This window comes from Melitaea cinxia, chromosome 1 (assembly GCF_905220565.1).
Source record: "Melitaea cinxia chromosome 1, ilMelCinx1.1, whole genome shotgun sequence".
Taxonomy (NCBI): Eukaryota; Metazoa; Arthropoda; class Insecta; order Lepidoptera; family Nymphalidae; genus Melitaea; species Melitaea cinxia.
In genome coordinates, this window is record NC_059394.1 from 15,610,428 (window position 1) to 15,633,660 (window position 23,233).

The 23,233-nt window shown below is 32.3% G+C and overlaps 1 long non-coding RNA gene across 2 annotated transcripts in view; it reads right to left on the reverse strand.

The window, feature by feature from the left end:
• Positions 1-18,929, reverse strand: part of LOC123657732 — a 42,264-nt gene extending 23,335 nt beyond the window's left edge. Inside the window, exon 1 of one of the 2 annotated variants that reach the window (XR_006743754.1) lies at positions 18,871-18,929. This is a non-coding gene — a long non-coding RNA (uncharacterized LOC123657732). Of the gene's footprint in view, positions 1-6,082; positions 6,207-18,870 lie in introns of those variants that run through there. The other variant, XR_006743755.1, reaches the window with a different exon arrangement.
• Positions 18,930-23,233: the final 4,304 nt, after the last annotated feature.

Below are 23,233 nucleotides of genomic sequence, written 5' to 3' on the forward strand. Positions count from 1 at the left end.
ACATAAATCGCACACGTCACTTTGAGAAGCGACACTACACATACTGCCGCTACTGATACGCTCGTTCCTTGTATATGTTGCAGTCAAAACTCTTAACCAGTCAAAAGCACTATTGACTAGCAAAATCAGTCAGAAGTACTTTTGACCGTTTGCTTTAGTCAATAATACTTTTAACTAAAATAACAGTTAAAAGTACTTTTGCCCAATGGAGCTGGTTAAAAGTACTTTTGACTAAATGATTCCGTCAAAAGTGGTTTTGACTGGTTGTATCAGTCTTTACTCTTAAAAAGTTAAGGTGGTCGATAACAATAACGACAACCGCACATGGACGTGGAGAACGTGCTGATATTAGAACAAAAATGAGTGACTACGAAAAGAAAGAAGGCTTTTTGCAAAGAATTTTAGCGATGGAAATATGAAAGATAGTCATTTCAATGTGATGACAAAAGAAAAATTTGAAAAGTTTGCAATGGATGTGGAAGACGCGAAATTTAATGAAAAGGAAACATCATTACAGTACAGTAGGCTACAACGCTTTAACACATTGAAGTTTGTGGTATAAAAAAATTAGTTACAAACACAGAACCTGTAAAATATTTTTACCGGCTGAGGAAGTCTACGACATTATTGATGCTACTCATATTTATATAGGGCATGGTGGTCGCGATAGACTTAAGAATGAAACGGCAAAAAAGTACGCTAATGTTACAAAAGAAATGATTAATATATATTTATCAATGTGCGAAGTATGCTAAAGGAAGAAAAGCAAGAAAAGGATGGGTCAGGTTTAGAAACCGATCCTGCACACTGAAATGAACAGCCGCTGCCAAGTCGATCTGATTGACATGCAGTCGCAAGAAGATCGCGGGCATAAATTTATTATGGTTTATCAGGATCATTTGACTAAATTTATTCACATCTAACGAGTAAATAGTGCTTTTGACTGACGCTTTTTTTGCAGTTAAAACTACTTTTGACGGACAGTGTCAGTCAAAATTATTTTTAACCGCGAATTTGCAGTCAAAAGTACTAATAACCAATAGTTTTCAGTCAAAACCACTTTTGACCAACTTGTCCAGTCAAAAGTACTTTTGACTGATTTCGGTAGTCAATAGTACTTTTGACTGGTTTAGAGTTCTGACTGCAACATATATACAACGCTATAACTTTATATTGCTTGCTGTGAAATATTAGATGATATCTTTAAAGTATAATGTGAAATTCAGAATTTGTTATTTAAAATTTATAATTAATCACAATTATATAATATATTTAATTTCTATTACGGTAGAATGATAAATTTCTTAGAAGAACTATCTCCTCTTCTTCTTTCTTTTTTTTTTCTTTAGAACCTTTTTGAAATAAAACTACTTTACGCACGCTTGACTTGGGGAGTAAGCCGATGAATGCGTAACGAGAACGTTACGAAAAGTATGATCGGGCAATGCGAACGGAGCAAGAGGGAATGGTGCTTATTAACCTTTTTTAAATAGTGGTTATCAAGTTTTATGATAACAATAAGATATATACATGCACAAGAATGAATATGCAGATCTTAAGCAAATATTTTAAGAAGGATGTTTAAAATCTCAATCGTCATCATGAAAGGAATGTAGAATGATAAGAATAGTTTTCATCATTAACGTAAACATATTCGTGTTATGTTTATTAACATAAATGAATAATATTAACATAGGTAATAAAAAAAGTGTTTACAAAATTGGTATTAAATCGCATCATTTCAAATCCTGGCGCGCGCCAGCTTTCGATTACATTATTTCCTGACAGTAATTACATTTCGATCTGACGACGCGCCAGTCGCTTTGATTTGTCAAATGTCTAGCAAATATTACGTAATAGTGTAAAACTAGACCATGGATAGATTTAACCAGATAGTTAAATTTTAAATAAATACATGTGTGAATAATCTTCACATTTTTAGAATTACATTGCATTACATTAATTACATTAATTAAAAAATAAAGTCGAGTGGAGAACCTCCCCTTTTTTAAAGTAACTCATATAATCATGATAAATATTATAACAAGGGATCATTCGCGAATAATTAAACGTGTATTGTTAATTCTATCAATCTAATACGCATACGCATATGAATTTAGCCTCTAACATCCTACTGGGCATAGGCCTCTTTCTCCTTGTAAGAGAAGAATTTAAGGGGAAGAAAAGAAGGGTTAGCGGATATCCTGGTATTTTGTTGTTTTCTTCTACAACGGTACATACAATCTTCTACAAAGGTACAGGTTACCACATCACTACTTTCTTGATGAATCATAACCTAATTAATAAACAAGCGACCGGCTTCATTGCGTTTGTCGATCCATAGATCAGTAAATATTTCTATATACCTACATTGATTTATATTTGGCTATGATGTACATCACAGGTAGATTAATTTATGGGAGGTTAAATTTTTGTTATTTCTGACTCTACCTTAATTCTGGTGCTGCGGGAAGTGTACTCATGCTCCGTTCTGCGACTATCACGCGTTATTTTCAAACAAATTTACGTAAAAACGATCTTTATTGCAAGATCAAAATACGATACGAACTAACCTTTAACGACTGACAAATAGACACTTTTAAACAAAATAACGCGTCAGACATAATATTCTAATAAAATTAGTAACATTGCGTGCTAGAATATAGCTATAGAAATTCGAAAAATACCCAAAACCGAATCGGAGCACCCCACTGTCCACGTGGTTTTTGTCTGCCCTACCCCTAGAGTGTTTTTTTTTAAGCTGGAGGCGCGGCGGGAGGCCGCAGCGCCGGTGCCTAGCGTTATTCTTAGGTTAATTTTTTTCGATTTAAAAATTGAACCTTAAAACTTCAACCACGACATCTCTGTAACAACGGGGTTTACACGAAAATAGTTGTCCGGGGGGGTGAAAAACCCACACGCCCTCCCCCCCTTTCCCCCCAACCCCATAAATTTCTTGCCGGCGATGAACATAATTACCTTATTTTTTATTTCTATTCTAATTGTAAAATACAAAATTGTAAGCAAATGTGTAATTAATATTGTATGTTGTAAGCAATACTTTTGTAAATCTTTTTATTTTTTAATTTGTTATAATCTTTGTCTAAGTGTAATAAGTATTAAGTGTAAATTTTAAAAATGTGCAACGTTTTACAAACGGCTAATACGATTAGGTTAGTACCTAATCGTATACTATATATTTATATATTATACTATCTATATCTACTGATACCTGTAAAGTGTTTTTGTGTAAACATGTTATAATTACTTTTTCGTGTTTCAACGTGTATGTTTGTAATGGTGAGTTAGCCTAAAAATGTATTATAAATATGATGTTAACAATCAGTGAACTTTTGTTAAACGATTTGTCAAATAAGATGATTTAATAAAGACATTTAAAAATCAATCAATCAATCGATGAAAATACACCCACATTCTGTATAACACGTGCCTTAAACGGCTCAACTGCCAAATCTTTTATTTAAATTCGTTGCCGGTCCGTTCTTGTTTTAGTTCAGTCTCTTTTCTAGTCAATTCTTTTTTTAATTTTTGTTATTACGATTCGTAATTTACGAATAATATTTGTTTAGCTATAATCATTTATATAGAAATTCCGTGTAAGTAGAACTGTGAAATCGTACTCCATGAGATCGGGTGAAATTGCGTGGGAAGAAACATAAAGATAGAATTAGGTAAAAATATTTTTGTTGTGCCGTCATTGTTGAATTAATTGCGAACATTATATACTGGCAGCTGAGTTGATGGGAAATAATTAATTAATCTGTCAAAGATTACTAAAATTACTTTAGGTCGAATGATGGATAGTATTTTATTGAATATAGCTTGACAAGTTTCTTAAAGGTATTTGGTCTATATTTTTAACAATTGAGTTAATTTAAAAAATAGTGTTCGTGTAAACTTCCACACTTTGCTGGAGTTTACTCCCTATGACCGATTACCGTGATAATTAAAACTTTAAATGTTCTATTGAATTAGACTATGGGCAAAACACATGAGTTCGCGCCATTTATATAGATATTTTAGTTGTTATTTTTATTTTTACTTTTTTAATTGTGTATGTGGAATGCGGAATTGTGAGTAACGTTTTTATCTATCTATCTATCTATCTATCTGTCTGTCTGTTTTTTAGTTGTGTATGTGGAATGCGGAATTGTGAGTAACATTTTTATCTATCTATCTATCTATCGATCTGTCTGTCTGTCTGTCTGTCGATCTATCTGTCTGCCTGTCTGTCTGTCGATCTGTCTGTTTGTCTGTCTGTCGATCTGTCTGTCTGTCGATCTGTCTGTCTGTCGATCTGTCTGTCTGTCTGTCTGTCGATCTGTCTGTCTGTCTGTCTGTCGATCTGTCTGTCTGTCTGCCTGTCTGTCTGTCTGTCGATTTGTCTGTCTGTCTGTCTGTCGATCTGTCTGACTGTCTGTCTGTCGATCTGCCTGTCGATCTGTCTGTCGATCTGTCTGTCTGTCTGTCTATCGATCTGTCTCACTGTCTGTCTATCTGTCTGTCGATCTGTCTGTCGATCTGTCTGTCTGTCTGTCTGTCGATCTGTCTGACTGTCTGTCTGTCGATCTGTCTGTCGATCTGTCTGTCGATCTGTCTGTCGATCTGTCTGTCTGGCGATCTGTCTGTCTGTCGATCTGTCTGTCTGTCTGTCTGTCGATCTGTCTGTCTGTCTGTCTGTCGATCTGTCTGTCTGTCTGTCTGTCGATCTGTCTGTCTGTCTGTCGATCTGTCTGTCTGTCTGTCTGTCGATCTGTCTGTCTGTCTGTCTGTCTGTCTGTTTGTCTGTCTGTCTATCTATCTATTGATAATGTCTGGCGCGAACTTGTGGAGGCCTATGTCCAGCAGTGGACTACGATAGGGTGAAGTGATGATTGAATTATCTGAAATATATAAATATATCTAATCTATATAAATATTTAAAAGCGTTCACTCACGTTTCGCATCACTGCTTCGTGTTTCATACGATTTCAATCCCCTATACTGTTTTTCATATCGCGCCTTTTATATCGTTTCTTAAGGAGTAAACTCCAAGAATAAAACAAAAACTGAAAATAATTCGTTAAAAAATTTTCGGTCGATTTTGTGTAAATAATTAAATACATTGTGGAAAATGACTGCAATTATTTTTGTCTGGGGATCATACTCAAATAAATAGTGATAATTAACATTCCTAAATGTTGTATCTCTTTTTCAAATATTATTGCTTATACAAAATACAATAAAGTAGATAAAATTTAAAAAGTTAAGGCTAAACAAAACCCTTTAAGCATTATTTGTCAATCTGTCTGTTTCTTTTTTTACAATATGACACGGAATCATGGGGGTATAGTACTACTATTTTGTTTTCAAATACACAGAAAATCACTACTACCCTAGATAAAATAGCTTATTGTTCAAAAGGAAAATCGATATAGTCTTGGCCTAAATCGGAATTTGAATTAAAATTGTCATATATGATTTTTTTTCACATGGAAATCCTATAATAGTATAGAATTTCAAAGGACTAGAAAATTGAATATGACGGCGGCGGCGCTACGCACGAGCTATCAGATAAAATTCACTTGTTGACGGTATGTTAAAAACATCATTTGTTGCGGAAAAAATTCTGACTCAATATTACGATTCTTTATATATTACTGTAAATAAACCACTGACACTGGACAAGAGGCTTGGTGGTTTGATTGGACAGAACTCTCGATTTAGGTCATAGAACCTCTCTGAAACATAGCACTTATGAATTCACCAGAATTAGTCCAGATTTAAGCCCACAATCATTGAGTAAAACCTTGTGTTGTTTATGGCCACTTTAGCTTAATCGATTGCACTTAAAGCGGAAAGTGCTAGAGTAGGTTGTAAGTTATACAAGCACTAAGCGAATTGTACGATACACGTGTACCTACAGTAACAGACGTTAAACCAAATTAGCCAATGGATTTACATTTATTACAACAATATAGTTGATGATACTTAACAATTTATATGAAATGTAATCGCAAATAATTTATCTGGATGTATCAATTGTCACCAAATAGGAAAAATACGATTATAAAAGACTTACTTCGCAGAGCATTTCTCACAATTTAATATCCGTTAATTTAAGCTTTTGTGGTACTCAGTGAAATCCGTACTCAGATAAAGGCAACTGTCAGCGACTAATCTACATTACATCTAATATAAAAAGCTGGAGTGTATTCGAGAATGTTAAATTACGTCCTCTTCGTCAACATTTTTTAAATTTATTTTTCGTTGAAAAACCTCTATAACATTTGCTGAATTTATTGCTGAAATTAACACCCAAAAATATTACTAATCATCATAATATGATACGTTATAAATCTAATACTATTAAACGAGAAATTCTAGTATATATATATACCTATATATATAATCTAATAATAAATCATAAGGTTTAAGTAGTCTTGAGATAGGTAAGCTCGATAGTTTGACGCAGAAGGAGACCGCCTAGCGAGCCAGATAGGAAGACGCCACTGCTGTCCCACTCCGGCGCAGACGTACGGGGGCAAGGAGGAGACGGTTTGCCCACCTCCTCCCCCCTCGTAATAGAGAGGTCGCCGGCCGATAGTCGGAGGACCTCGGCTGGCCGGACAACACGACCCCACACGTCTGAGAGGTGGCCTTGTTGTGAGGGAGGTCACCCCACCATTGCGCCGGAGGTTTTGGCCGGGACGAGGTGGCGAATGCTAGCGCAACCCTATCTCGCCCCACCCTGGCGGACGACTGGTCACACGTGGTGGTCTTTTAGTTAGGAGGAGTCTGACATAACCCTCTGGCCCCCACGCTGCAGGGTATCCATGATGGATTTTCCCCACGTGTAAAAAAAAAGGTAAGCTCGATAGTTTACATTTTATGTCGGCTGTTCAAATTCGCAGAAGTATAAAAAAAATATCTTCTAATTGTAATACACTTGTCGACACAAATGAAGTCGTTTTCTTTTTCGTTGCAAACACAATTGTTTCATAAACCGGTCAGTGTACAGTTGTGATCGATATTTGATGAACGCTTTTTGAGATATCTCTAATAACGCGTATACTTATTACTTGTCAATTTTTCCGTCTTTCTACGTTGTATTACTTTTTGATGTAACTGACGTCGGTTTTTTTTCCTTTTCCGAGAAAACACAATTATTTATTTAAACGCTTCCCACTCAGCGGCCTCCAGTTGAATTTTTTTCTGTGTTGAGGGTCCAGAAACACAACACAAGCATAACCGCCCATAAAACCACAAACATAGACAATAAAAATGTTGGTCATGATCGGGGATCGACCCGCGGCCGCAAGCGCGCCAGCCAATGCTTTGACCGCTGCGCCAATGCGTCGTGTAAAAACTAAGTTAGTTCTTAAAATATATTTGATAGTGACCAGATATCAAATTGAAATTTTTTCATTGATGTAGGGTATAGCGGGATATATCCTGCTAAAGTCTGGAGTAGCCCGTCTGGGGTAGTACCTTAACCTTATAGAAGATACACAGCTAAATAATACTGCCTCAAAGAGCGTTATAATCCTGTCTTGAGTAAGGTCGCTAGATCTCCTATTGTACTGTACAACGCGCATGCAATGCTTCTGCTAGCTACTAGGCTATAGGCTACAGAACAGCTTACCAACAGGTGGGTCATAAGCTTAATTGCCAACCTAGTCGTATAAAAAAACGAGATAGTAAATATAACATCTTGTTAAAAATATGAAGTGTTTATTAATAATTCAATTACTGAGTTACGTGATTTGTGATAGATCAATCGACATTGATTTCTGTTAATTAGTGTATTTTATTATATCGTATTGTAACACGTACATACAATACAGGCTACTGCACTGTGAAGCTCCACGAAATTAAGAAAAATGATTGGAGCTAAATTGGAATTTATACGCTCGGGAATTGTTTCGGTACATATAGATTTTCATAACAATATATTTAAATAAAAGTGAACCTTTTTTGAATTTTCAGTTCATGCTTACGAAATCTGTTACCTTTTTTCCATGCTAAATGTTTATAATGGTTTTCAGGTAAAAGTAAAAGAAACACTGTTTCTTTTTAACCGACTTCCAAAAAAGGAGGAGGTTCTCAATTCGACTGTATTTTTATTTAATTTTTTTATGTATGTTACATCAGAACTTTTGACCTGGTAGACCGATTTCGACAAATTTTGTTTTGATCGAAAGGTGGTGTGTGCCAATTGGTCCCATTTAAATTTATTTGAGATCTAACAACTACTTTTCGAGTTATATCTAATAATGTGTTTTTACTTGACGCTTTTTTCGTCGACCTACGTTGTATTATACCGCATCACTTTCTACTGGTTGTACCGATTTTGATAATTCTTTTTTTGTTGGAAAGGGGATATCCCTAGTTTGGTACTGTGATAAGGAAACTAGGATCTAATGATGGGATCCCAGAGGAATCGAGGGAAACTCTCGAAAATCCGTAATAACTTTTTACTGGGTTTACCGATTTTGATAATTTTTAATTTAATCGCAAGCTGATGTTTATCATGTGGTCACATATAAATTTTATCGAGATCTGATAACTACTTTTTGAGTAATCTTTGATAACGCGTGGTTGCTTGACTATTTTTTCGTCGATCTACGTTGCATTACTTGTCGATGTAATTGAAGTCGGTTTTTTTTTCGTTTGCGAGCAAACACAATTATTGCGCATTCGGTTAACCAACCGTTCAAACGTAAATTACAACATTATTATTAATTAGTACTACATGGATAACTTTATTCGTAAACTCATTCATCATCATAATAATTTTTGTTTTATTGTATTGCTCGACAATAATTTTTAGTATAGGTGTTAGTTGTAAGTCCTAAAAATATATTTTAATACGAATTAAAATTAACAGCTCAAACCTCGTCCAGTGAGATTTTAGAACAATATTATTTTCAGCTAAATTGTCCAGTCTGGTAGCTAACATAAAAAAAATATCTCATTTATACATAATTTACGGCGTATATTTTAGGCGTTATATTTTTAAATAATCAATAAAAAACAAATCTCTATAAATATTTAATGCGCAGTCAGTATTTTTTTTTGCAACCCTATCAGCCTCCTTGTAAAGTAATGTAAGAACTTCTGTATACTTTTTGAGTGAAATGAGCCCATAAATTACTTGTGCTTTGAGGACTAGAATATATCTTGAACAGAGATACAACATTACTTACACAATTGTAAGTATTTAGTTCGTAAGTTGTAAATTGAGTAGAGTAAGTTGAATACTTCTAAGGTATGTTAAGCTTGTGTGAAATTATATTCACCCTTACGGTGTCAGCTCAACTCCCTGATAATTTTCTCATCCACGAGACGCCAATAGTTAGTGGCTGAAGCAGACATGGTAAGTGGTAGACCCTTGCCAGGGGTACACTATTTACTTTCTTGGGAAATACTTATCTACTATTTTCGAGAATATTTCTAAAAACATGATCATAATTTGTTTTGATTTTTATTTTAGACCATGGTTTGGTTGGAATGGACACTGGTGACCAGATTCAACATTCAAGTACAAATTGATGAGTTTACTCTGACTCTATCTATGACTTTGATCACGCTAAATGTATCGATTGGATTGAAATGAAAATGAAGTGAATGAGTTCATGTAACGAGGTAGGAAAGTGTCTACTTTTTATCGCGAAATTCATTTCGGTTCGCTTGAAAGGAAGATAAAAGTAAAATGTGTTAACGCGCATGAAGTCACGTGCACAGTTTGTTAGGCACAAAAATAAATTAATCATCATAGAGTAACTTTTTCGTGTTAGATGATAAGCATGTTGGCAAATACCTTTGAAAAGACAGAGAGGACACACGGATTGTACTTAAGTTTAGTTTAAGTCAGTAAGTACGTTTTAGTCTCTCATATCATGTCATTTCATATTAATTTTTTAACCATCCCGGTATTGTAGAGAAATACGTAACGATCTTAGCAACAGTGAGAGGCGCTGTGCGAAGGTGGTTGCATTCGTGATTTATTTTAATTTACTTTAGTTTGTATTTTGCGATAACTCTTGAGGAATGCCTCAACTTAAATTATTAGGTGTGCTGTGTGGCTACGGCACTAAAGAATTTAGCCACCCCCTCTCTTCCTGTGGGTGTCGTAAGAGGCGACTAAGGGATAACAAGGTTCCACAACCACCTTGGAACTTAAGAAGCCGACCGATGGCGGGATAACCATCCAACTGCTGGCTTTGAAATACACAGGCCGAAGACGGGCAGCAGCGTCTTCGGTGCGACAAAGCCAGTACTGCGGTCACCAACCCGCCTGCCCAGCGTGGTGACTATGGGCAAAACACATGAGTTCACGTTATTTTTGACGTAAACTTGTGGAGGCCTATGTCCAGCAGTGGACTGTATAGGCTGTAATGATGATGATGATGAAATTATTAGGTTTTAAAGATAATCAATCGTAATATACATGAAATGGAAAATAGTAATTTTATTTAATTTTGTGAAAACTGGAACTGGCAAAAATTATTACCATTACCAGTATTAATATTGTGTATTAATATATGTAGTGAAGAGATTTACATTTGTATAAAAATGAGGAATTTAAATAAGTTATTATATTTTATTTTAATTTTTAAAGTTTTAAAACTAAGTAAATACGAGTACTTAAATGTTATCTAAGCTTTAAAGGAAAATATTATTTTATTCTTTTTAGCGCATTTGAAATAAAAGCTTGTAATTTAAAAAGTTTTTTACTTTTAATTTATTTTACGTATTGAACACAAAGCGAGCAGTCAACGTTAATCGGAGACAGCTGGAATTAGACAGCAAAGCGAGTAATTAAATTAATGGCATAAGTGTGTTCACATCACCTAGTGATTACAATAACTCCTTAGCCACTAATAGAGCTCTGCTAATGACTGTGTATGTTTGTTTCTAACTACAGCTACAAATATGATCATCTATAATTGTTAAAAATAATTTTATTAGTCGTGTCACAGACAAATTCATTTTCATTTTTAACCGACTTCCAAAAAAGGAGGTGGTTCTCAATTCGACTGTATTTTCTTACGTATGTTACATCAGAACTTTTGACCGTGTCCGATTCCGATTGACCGATTTCGACAATTTTTTTTTAATCGAAAGGTGGTGTTTGTCAATTAGTCCCATTTAAATTTATTTGAGATCTAACAACTACTTTTCGAGTTATATCTAATAATGCGTTTTTACTTGACGCTTTTTTCGTCGACCTACGTTGTATTATACCGCATAACTTTCTACTGGATGTACCGATTTTGATACTTCTTTTTTTGTTGGAAAGAAGATATCCCTAGTTTAGTACCATGATAAGGAAACCAGGATCTGATGATGGGATCCTAGAGAAATCGAGGAAACTTCTTGAAAATCCGCAATAACTTTTTACTGGGTGTACCGATTTTAATAATTTTTAATTTAATCGAAAGCTGATGTTTGTCATGTGGTCACATATAAATTTTATTAAGATCTGATAACTACTTTTTGAGTAATCTTTGAGAACGCGTAGTTACTTGACTATTTTTACGTCGATCTACGTTGTATTACTCGTCGATGTAATTGAAGTCGGTTTTTTTTTCGTTTGCGAGAAAACACAATGTGTTAATTAATTTATATTTTTCATCTTTAACATACCTAAAGATTCTGCCATTCACTTTCAATATAATACATAGATTTGTCATTTCATAAGCTATATCCACAATTTCTTCTATGTTCGTAAAACCTCTTTTCAAAACCATAATACGACGACTAAGTAACATAAATGAACGAGTGAAATTTTCCTTAATAAACTATGTATACTACTTAGTAAAATAAACTTCTTTTTCAGTTGGAGAAAAAAATTGTTATCCTAAACTTAAAAAAAAACTAATAGGTACTGAAAGAATTCTTCAAATCGGACCAATAGTTCTTGAGATTAGTGCGTTCAAACAAACAAATTCTTCAGCTTTATAAAATTAGTATAGATTGTAGCACCGATAATATTAAATTAAGCCCTTTTTATTTTCCATTTACACATTTCTGTTACGCTAAAAGAATAAATTTAGCATTTACCGATACAATGATTTTTCTTTGTTTAGCTCCACGTTAGAACTCGGTGAGAGAATAAAACGTTGGATTTTGTTTCGCCCCTCATGTTTTATTCATTTAATAATATTAGATAAAATATATTGAATCTTTTATAAAATAAACGTAATGGTATTACTTCATATTCATTTTATATTTGAAGTCAAATTAATACAGGGATAGGTTATCAAAAGACGATTTCATTCACTTTTTTGGTATGATGACATCTAATAGTGCGAAAATAGCACAAATAATCGCAAACGTTACGTTGAATGGGGAAAACACCAAGAAGGTTGATAGAAAAGTTTTAATTTGATGCATCACCGTTGAGTACCATTAAACCGAATCAATGAATGTAAAGTCCGGTATATTTTCATAATTATAGAGAAAATAATATGAAAATAAAATAGAAATAAAAACAATGGCTGTTAAAGAGTCTAGTCAGAGGGTAGACAGATGTTGGCAGTGACATCTGACGACAAGACACATCGGTTCTCAGCAGCCTCGGCAAGACCAAAATCTATTTTGCTTGATCCTCACACTGACAAATATTTGAAATTAGGTACATAAAGTGTTGTGTGTAAGTAATAGTATGTATTTAAAAAAATGCAATAGGCACACACTAAAATTCTATACATTAATATATATATATATATATATATATATATACATATATACATGACTTTAAACTCAAAATATAAAGAATCTTTTGAATTTAAGGTTCACAACTTAGAAACAGCAAAACTTTATAGGATATATTGTTAGTGTTATTTCGTGAAAATTTAGTAATGTGATAAAAAGATTGTTACTAGAGAATATTTACGGTGGGTCGACCCGTTTTGTTTGTTAGGCAACACTTTAAATCTTATTGTTCTACTAGGTCACCTGAGACAACTGTATCCGCGGTGAATAGGTACATTCAAAAAATGGTGCGGAAAGAGCTCCGCCACGCTTAATCCATTTATGCAAATTTTCAACCTTTGTTACATTTTCTATTGTATTTTTATCAATGAAAATTAAAAAAAATCTAACTGCAAATGAAATTTTCATATATATATATTTTTTTGATATTCTGGAATAGAATGGTACCTATTTTTAAAAAATTGTGACATTTAAATTATTGTGTTTCGCAAATGATCAGAAATATAAATGTCTCGTTTTTGTTACCGACCTTTTGACGTAAACGCATATAACTTTGCCATTGGGTGTATAATAAAAAAAATAGTAGTTAATGGCGCATAAGTATACATTTCCTAATATTCCTTTTAACACACTTCTTCCTTCTTCTTCTTGCAGTGCGTCTTAATACTGCAATGTACGTCTACAGTGCGACAAAGCCAGTACTGCGGTCACCAACCCGCCTGCCCAGCGTGGTGACTATGGGCAAAACACATGAGTTCACGTTATTTTTGGCGTAAACTTGTGGAGGCCTATGTCCAGCAGTGGACTGTATAGACTGTAATGATGATGATGATAATGATGACGTCTACAGTCTCCAAAAACTCTTAAGTAGATAACACCAGACGCGAGATTAGTCCCTAAATTGATTCTAACCTTAGGTGTATTTACTTCCATACTTATTAGATTTTATAAAAAAAAATAATGAATTAAAGTGGAATTATGTAATAAACAAAAACTGTATTCTTCTTATAAAACACATAAAAAGCAAAAGCTACTATTAATGGTAGGTTATTAGGCATGTTGTGACATAATATAGGTAATAAAATAACGCACCTAGTTTCAAACACCCTGTCGTTTCTATATTTCACATATAAAGCGTTTACGGCTACACATCTACCCTAACATAGGAATATTTTCCAAAGGCTAACGGAATCTAAATGTGTTACTATTGATATTCAATAGTTGACAATGTCAATTGTTACAAATCTACTGTACCTACTGCTTGAAGGAATAATACTCCCAGTTATTAAACAAAAGACGTTGCGATAGACGATAATTTAAATCGACGCCTTTTCCTTATAATTGACTTCATCTTGAGTATTTGTCGTCCAAAATTTCAGTATTTAAAATTTAAATATCTTTATTAAAGCAAAAGTATTGAAGGCTTTGATTTTTAAAAGTCCACTAATGGCATAATTTTGTAGCGCGTTTATCCGAAAAATCACTTATATTTTTAAAGACTCCTTCTAGTCAACTGCGTGGCGTGAATATTCCGTAAGCTTTTACGGGTTTATATTAAAACCCGATGAAAATTACTTCGTAAAAAGTTTTTATATATTACTTTTGAGAGATCGGCTAGTGTTAATTAATTGTCAATTAATAAAATTTATTTATCTATTACAAACATTCATTATTTAGCAAAAACGGTTGATAATAGTGGTAATTATATTAGGTCAAAATTGCGTCATTGCTACTAACGCTATCTCATTTTATAGAAGTCGTTAAGTTTATTATATATTATGAATAATTTTATACGGTATAGGCTCAAATAATACGATGGCCATTTAACGATATGGGAATATATATATATATATATATATATATATATATATATATATATATATTCTTTTTCGAACCATTTACATTGTTAATTACGTGTTAGTTTGTACTACATAACTATACTGTTATAGACACTTGTTTGTCACGTTTTAATGGAGCTGTCAATCATAAATTTACTTTTGACAGTAGTGAATCCTAAATAATTATCGAAGTGTCTGCTCCTAACATATCGACATTCACGTGTATGAAATTTCGAACCTCAATAAACTAAGGGAGAAGCTTATGATCCTGAAGATAGTCAAGTAAATTTAATCATGCCAGTAACATGAGAGACCACGTCGACCGGGTAATTTACTTTAGTTAATAATTAATAGCAATCTCGCGTCCAAATTTTAATATTCTGTTATTCATTGCAAAACTTGATAGAGTATTATTATATCAATCTGAAGAATTTAGGTAAAGAATCTAAGATCACAATCATTCCAACCAAAAAATCAATTAATTTAAGACTTTAAAGTCATAATCTATTTATTTAATAAACTACAATTATTTTAAACAATTGTTATTACAATAATTATGCACTAAAATATTAAATATATAAGGTTTTTTTCATATATTAAAAATATATAAAAATAACCTGTCTGCGTGAAGAACAACTAATAGAAAATCAACTGAAAAGGCTGGAACAAGATAAAAATTCAATAATTACACCAAGCCAACGAAATAAATCGAAACAATAACAAACGTTTATTTACTGTACACTTCAAAATATCAATAGGTAGTCCTTCGAAATTTTATGCAACATCGTACATAACGTGCAGTCGGAGACATGCACAAAGAGAGAATGATTTGACTTATCTTTCAATTTTATGCCATTAGCCATGCCAATTAGATTTATGATTTCATGCTACATGCAAAAAGTGTTTTCTTATAACAACTTTTAAACTTTCGCGTTGCATTATTATATTTTAATGTTCACACGGGTAATATATTTTACCTTAAAATTTTGTTCGCGTTAATCCCCGTGTGAACATTAAAATATAAGTGTTTTCTTGATAGATGACCAGTCAATCATTTTCAGTTCACAATAAATTTAGGAGTAATATTTACGTTATTCCATTTTACTCCATTTTGAATATGGAGTAAAATAATCATACAATCGTAATAGTTAATTATACCAATTTCAAATGTCTATCTATTTATTACCCGACTGCCAAGGAAGGGTTATGTTTTTCGCGCGTATCTTGTATGTATGTATGTTTGTATGTAATATTCTTTACTACCTTATATTTCCAGAACCACTGAACGGATTTACATAATTCAGGTATCGTTAGGTTCGTCTTAGCTGCCCAAGTGTTCTTAGATAGGTGACATTAAAAAAAATCAAACATGGCGCCTGCGCGAAGTCATTGTAGTTAATGAAAAAAAAAATTTTTTTTCTCGAATACTACAATATGGGTATCAAATTGAAGGGCACAATACAAGGATTTTAAAAAGGTATATCATGATTATTATTACCGTAATACTAATAAAGTAATACAATATTAAAGTTTAAAAAATGTGGACTTTGCTCTTTCCCACGCGTATGCCATACCAAACTCGCCTCCTAGGCGACGATCAGCTTCGGGTTGTAGTCTTTTTAATAAAATACAATGGTTAAAAAAAAACATACAATTAAAATTACAAATAAAAATTAATAAATGTCACACCAATTTACAATTACATTAATAAAATCAATAACAAATACATAATACCAAATACAAACAAATAATTTTAATAATAATTTCATTATATATAGTATAATAGTTGTTGACTTAAGCAGTCACCTATTTGCTAAAGGTCAGGCATACGTTGCTTTGAGCAGAGAGAGATCTTTCTCCGGGCTTGCTATCAGTTCTCTTGACCCTAAAAAATTACTTAATCAACCACATGATGTAAACTGTTTTAATGAATTGAACCGATTACGTAATTTGTCTGACTAAAAAGACATAAATAAAATAATAATTAAACAAAAAACAAAAAACCCGCCTGTGTGAAGAACAACTAATAGAAAATCAACTGAAAAAGCTGGAACAAGATAAAAATTCAATATGCACACAAAGTCAGCGAAATAAATAGAAACAATATCAAACATTTTGTGCTGTACATTTAAAATATATTAATACGGTAGTCCTTCGAAACTTTATGCAACGTCGTAGATAACATGCAGTCAGAGACATGCACAAAGAGAGAATGATTTGACTTATCCTTCAATTTCATGCCTAATGCAATAATCACAAATTAAAAAATAATTCTTCATCTCTCTTTCTCTGTGTAGTCGTGCTACTCGTGGTCGAGATTATTAACTATTTGAAACATCTTATATTAAAAACACTGAATTCAGAAAAAGACCATACAAAGTGCTATGAACAAAAAAAAAACAGAATTATCAAAATCGGTACACCCAATAAAAAATTACGAGGAATGTATACATATTATATTTTTTGTAGTGTATGATATTATCAGTACATGGTACCTATGTATCTATAAAAGAAAATCTGAAAAGAAACTCGTCATATTTAAAAAAGATTTTATTTAGCTACATTATATTAAGTATAATTATATTACATATATTATTAATTATATTGTATTATGGTGGAATAAAGTTCGCACAGTGAGACAGTTACATATCTTATTTTGTATTAACATCATAATGGAAGACAAACTGTATTTTTAATACCCATGTTAATTAATGTTTGTGTAATTTTTTTTTAAATAGTCTACGCGGGAATGAGGCATAACATGTACGTATTAGAATAACGTATCTATATTTAGAACCACGTAATAGTTATACGCTTTGTATGTCTTTCCACAAATACCTATGCGAGGAAGTTCCGGAAACTGTATGTATTGTCTTAGTATGTGTGGTTTGTATATCACACTGAATTTACATTCATCCTTTGTCGTATGAAACAGATAGAATATTTTGTTTCCGTAATCTATGTTACTGATAATATTCATCTAAATAAACGTAATATAATACAATAAAATTTAAAGGTTCGTTTTTTATTACTTTATTTATAGTAAGTAAAGCATAGGGCTACATATCATGGGAATGGAGTGGTTATAATAAATAATAAAAGCTATGCGGGATGTGTATTAATATAAACAATTTTTGAATTTATTGACGGTCACAACATTCTTTCGGGTATGATTAACAATCTAAATTAATATAACAAAGTTGGACAGTTTCAGTTTAGGTTTTTTTTAAGTAAGGCTACATTGACAAGCTCGTCAGCATTTTAGCTCTACAACATTGATAAGTAACACAAAGAGATAAGTAATAAACTACATTAGCGCACATCGAGTTAAAACCTAAGTGTTAATAACGCTTACAATTAAGTATCTAGCATTATTAAGTAGGTATTGCGTATTATGTACAAGTATTGCCATGTACGTATTAAGCAAGGCCTTGAAATTTCACTGGAAATTATAAACAGTAAATTTTTATTAAGCGATATTAGATTTGCTAAGTAGAGTTTCTTAGGAGCTATTTAATATTTCAAAAGGAAAATTGAGGAATATTGTCCGTAGAATTTGAAATAGATCGTGGCTCATTAAAATATCTGGATTGAGGTCAGAGGTATTTATTCAGCCATACGATAATTCTCAACCCAACCTAAGCATTAAATTAATGCCTTTTATTAAGACTGATTTATTTTAACAAAAAATTACAAACTCTTTAAACTAGAATATAATTTTATATATAAGATAAAAAATATATCTTCATTCTGTTTTCTTTAATAAGTTAATGTAAATAAATAATAATAATAATTTACAATAATTCTTCTATGTGTATTTATATAAATACATTTTAAGTAAACGGTAGGACTAATTCGACGTAAACATTATATACAGGTAAAAGACGCTGTAATCGAATACCACCATATTTTCAGGCAGAATAATACCTATCGGGCCCGCTAGATAATGAAAAATAAAGAGGAGAAAACTTCACTTTTAAAAGATATTATCAGATTGAATTATCCATTCCGAGCGTAAGGTTATCATAGAAATCTGTCGTGACTGAAGGGCCAGTATGGCTTCACCGCATGTTGGCTCCAATTACCTACATCGTGGTCGATGAGTAAGAAGATTATAGTTTCTTATATCATTTATTGTTTGAAAAATATATACATTTTTTATTCAATTTTTAAATTTAATGTGCATGCATAAAATTTTGCACAATTATTAAAGCCCTCGAGCTTGTAAAGAATTTAATTTTTTATTAACTATCTCAAAGAATAATCGATATATTAGCGTTTAAAAGTGGGAACTTTATGACTAACTCACTTATCGCGCCACAACGTGGGCGAGCGAACGTGCGCTCACAGGTCCGCTCTGATAAAAACAGAGAAGTACCCGAAGCACCTCCACTAAACCCCCAAATCGACACATCCGCGCCGAGAGACGAGCTCGTAAATCAACCTAACCTTAAATACGATTGACCATATAAGTCTGAGCTTTACCAAAAAACCAAATACATGAACCTAGTGGTATAAGTCCACAACAAATACAAAGTACACAAACTTACTAATAATAAATCATGAATGTAAAAAAAGACGAGTCAAATGAACTGTTTAAATTTCATCCCGAGTGAACACAGAACTTGGCACCCATGTAAATCTCAATTGTATTGTCGGTGAACTTGAGAACAATGGATTATTTGATATTTAATTAAGCTCTTAAATGGGTTCCATATAGTTGAAATAAGTATTTTAACAATCTATGTTTGTTTAAATAGACTAACAAAAGTATTTGACATCTTACAATTTTTAGTACAAATATTTGTTACCTTAGATATCCATAAATATCAGCCTACCGCAGTCCACAACGGATATAGGCATATAAGTACGTGCCAAAAATGGCGTGAACTCATGTGTGTTGCCCATAGTCACCACGCTGGGCAGGCGGGTAGGTGACCGTAGGGCTGGCTTTGTCGCGCCGAAGCCCGTCTTCGGCTTGTGTATTCCAAAGCTAGCAGTTGGAGGGTTATCCCGCCATCGGTCGGCTTTTTAAATTCCAGGGTGGTAGTGGAACTGTGAACCCTTAATCGCCTCTTACGACACGAAGAAAACATTGAAAACATATGATCTCATTTTCGTAGGTTTTTTATTATATTATGAATTTAGTCGCCTCTTAAATTTGAAACATTTATTTCGATAAAGACGAGATTATTAGATGCATTCAACTTTACACTTAAGTTCAACATTAACATCCAAGACATAGATTTTAATTCAATAATTATTCAATATTATATTTGACACGAACTGAATTTATCCCCAACTTTTTCTATCCAACTCCTTAAATCAAACCAAAAAAAATTGACTTTGCAGTAGACAAGGCGTGGGTGGTCAAAAATTAATGAATTAAATACGCATTATTAGAAATAACTCAAAAAGAACTTGTTAAATTTCGATGAAATGTAATTAGAACCACATGACAAGCTCCATTTTTTGATAAAAAAAATAATCATAAAAATCGGTAAACCCAGTACAAAGTAATGAGAAAATAAAAATACAAGTCGATTTTAGAATCTCCTCTTTTTTTTGTAGTTGGCTTAAAATAACTGTGTAGGTCGAAGTTTTCTAGACTCAATTTTAAACCTAAAACCTAAAATAAGCACGATCGAACAAACCTCGACCTTCATTTTTAACCAGATTGTTACGTCACAACAACAGTTAATGCGGTAACTATATTTTTACCCTTTTTACTACATACTAGTGGTCGCCTAGTGATCAAAATTCGACCATGATTAATTTAAATTGTAAGTTTGAACATTATTGGGGTCGGTTGCTAAAGACTATCTTAATATATATAAATCTCGTGTCACAATGTTTGTCCACGATGAACTCTTAAACTACTTAATCGATTTTAATCAAATTTGCACACCGTGTGCAGTTTGATCCAACTTGAAAGATAGGGTATATTTTGTTTTGATATATGTAATTATTATATTTAAGAAAAAAAATAAGGCGATACGAAGTTTGCCAGGTCAGCTAGTAATTCTATAAAAATAAACAAAAGAGGTATATGCGTGTGTGTGTCAAATACATCGTAGTGTGTGTAACATTATTTTTACCGATTTATTGTATTAAAAAAAAATAGCATTCCGCGGTCATTCTCTATATAAACTATAAGTGTACGAAATTTCATATTCCCCATTCCGCGCAATTTTCGTAAAAAGGGGTTACAAATTTTTTGCTTCACGTATTAATATATAGGTAGATTTTAGTTGCGGTAAAGAAGAGAGAGCTTACATCCGATGTAATCGTGTTAAAGTGCGGATTATCTACACTATAACTTTGTGAAAACGCTTTTGAATGATGCAAAAGCGTACTTAGAGTGATAGGGGAAAGCGTCTAGTCTAGAGAATAACGAGGAGGACAGAAGGAGGGTAACGATGCTCGCAAAGAGGAGATAAAAAATACTACTAATGGTTGTCAAATTTATTACACTTTGTAACCGGTCAGAAAAAGAGGAGACTAAAATGAACGATTATCCAAGCTTATAGAGTTACCAATTTACAAAAAATACACTAAAAGTCACTCAAATTATGTTTAGGCGATCAATTTTTAAAAATATATGCAATAAAATGTGAACGTTTCACATAGCCAAAAGTACTAACTTCATGTGCTGCTATAATATTTAAAATTTCATTTTTTTTCCTTTAAATGTATGCGTATAGTACGTGTTTCTTACTCTCATCAAGATCTAAATCACTTAACTTCACAAAAAATATCAATTATAAACTTTTGTTTACTTTTTCAAAATTAAAAATCATTCAAATAATATCATAAAAAATACATTTTCAACCAATTTCCATTTCTTCTTTTCTTAAAAACTTGATCGATTGATCAATTCATCCTGAACAATTCCATTTTTAAATTAAAAAAAAAAAAAAACTTTTAGTATTAACATCTACAAAAAATTACGCTTTAAGTGTTTAAATAACAGGATTTACCCCACATAATTGCCCTTAAGAGTACAATTTTAAAACTTCTCTTCGTCATAAATCGGAGGTTAAAACAATATTGCTATCTATATAGATTCAGAAGTTTATATGAAGATGAATTCGTTCGTTACGAAATGTTACTTAACAGTATTTTTGACTTTAATAACATTAAAATTATTAACATTATTGGCTTCAGTACACTTACGATCGAATCTCTGGAATAATTAATAAATCGATGACATAACTGATTAAAACGAGATCGCGATTAGAATGAATGTGATAATAAAAGTACATCCGTCGCTCATGATCGACATTGTCTAATATTTATCTATATATTAATATGCGAAGCAAAAGTTTTATACCCCATTTTACGTAAATTGCGCGAGCGGAGGAATATGAAATTTCGCATACTTATAGTTTATTATATATTTAGTATTATGGAGAAGGAGCGTAGAATGCTAATAATTTTTTAATTATGCAAAAAATACATGAATTAAATATAAAAAATACACACACACACACATATATATATGTAACACACACGCGTCAATCAAATTAAGAATAGATTATAGACTATAGATTATGATTGTCTTTACTGAATGTCAAACATAAATTTATAATTTAAATTAATTATGGTCGAATTTCGACCAATGGGCAACCACTATTTATTATAAATGTACTTTCATTTTATAGACCGAAATGAGACCGAGAACGCCTCATAACAAAAACGCCACCGACCCTACAACTTAATTTTCTCCCCAAATAGAAGTTAAAACTTTGCCATTTGTACTAATATATGTACAAAACATAAAAACAATTTGTTTTAAATATTAAACTATCACAAACTATAAAGAAATGACACTGCAATGTCTCCATTGCGACACTGCGTACAATCAATAAAACTGACATGTGTGCACACGACAATAGGTTTATTAACTAAAGATTTACAGCAAATCAGTATGTGTTAATATCATGTGCATTAAACGGCAATAAAATTCAAGTAAACCTGTTAGTGTTTGCATATAAATATTATGATTTAAAAACACGTTACACGATTACGTTTATTTGTCAATGTTAATATAGGTTAATAATACAAGGCCTGGTTATAAAGTCGTGCTTATATTAGACAGGTGACATCATTGTCTTAGGATACTTTGACATCATCTAAGTGGATAAATGATAAAACGGATTAGATTAGCCGTTTTAACGGTAATTAATAATGGCGCTAATTAACGGTATTAAAAAAATGTATGTATATAGGATTTTCCGCTCAATTAGCGTAGGAAAGAGTAATGAATTTAACGTGTGTAGACTACATATCAGTATGACTGAGAACATAATATTATATTGTGTATATTTAGATTAAAAATAATAAAATATATTAATAATAAAACAATTGTTTACTGTAATATTGTCAATAGAGTAGTTTGTCATGATTTTATAGTTATTAGCTGAAAAAATTGGATGTAAATTTCAAAGGAAAAAGTCAAAAAATTTCCAACAAAAACAACTTAGAAAATATATAAACATTTCATTTGCCGTTTATTAAACAATATATGAATAATGCCTACGTATATATATAGTTTAATAAAGATAGGTGAGGATGAAAACGATAAAGCCCAAGTATGAATAGAAAATATATTTGCTTATGAGGCTATTCCATAATACGCTACACAGATGGAATATTAATTAAAAACTGAA